The following is a 766-nucleotide window of genomic DNA, read 5'->3' on the forward strand; positions in this document are numbered from 1 at the left end:
TAACAACCACATTTATTGAAAGCAAAGCAATCTCCCAGTTTATCTTGTTTTGTAGCATTTTAATAACCCTGAAATCATCACTGCACCTGGACCACGTTTTCAGCAGAGTAAAATTTACAAGGGACAGTAAAAAACGAGCCTGGGGGACACACACGGGACAAAATGTCAATGGAACATCCAAAATATCAATGGAAAATCCAAAATGTCCATGGAACATCCAAAATGTCAATGGGACATCCAAAATGTCCATGGAACATCCAAAATGTCCATGGAACATCCAAAATGTCAATGGGACATCCAAAATGTCAATGGGACATCCAAAATGTCAATGGAACATCCTCCTGGGACAGCGGGGGCACCTGAGCAGCCCGAGCCAGGGGCGGGATCCTGGGGCACAGACCTGGAGCTCACAGGAGCCGGGATCTCTCCCCAGCTCCGGGCACAGCAGCAGCTCCTGCCGGAGGGGCTGGGGAAGGGGGAGCCCAGGGCCGGGCACAGCCGCTGCTGCCGCTCCTGGGGTTCCACACGAGGGTGGAGGAGCCGTGAACCCGCCGGGAGCTCCCGGGGCCGCTCCCAGCGCTGCCGGAGCCCGGCTCCAGCGGGCAGTGCTGGGGCTCCGAGCGCCTGGAGCTCCGGCTCCACCTGCACAGCTCCGGGACCGGCCCGGACAGAGAGAGAGAGCGGCTGGACCTGCTCGGCAGCAGCTCGGGTGAAATGATGGCAGGGGATGCTCAGGTGCAGTGTCAGGGGATCCTCAGCTGTGATA

This window comes from Parus major, chromosome 18 (assembly GCF_001522545.3).
Source record: "Parus major isolate Abel chromosome 18, Parus_major1.1, whole genome shotgun sequence".
In the NCBI taxonomy this organism is placed as follows: Eukaryota; Metazoa; Chordata; class Aves; order Passeriformes; family Paridae; genus Parus; species Parus major.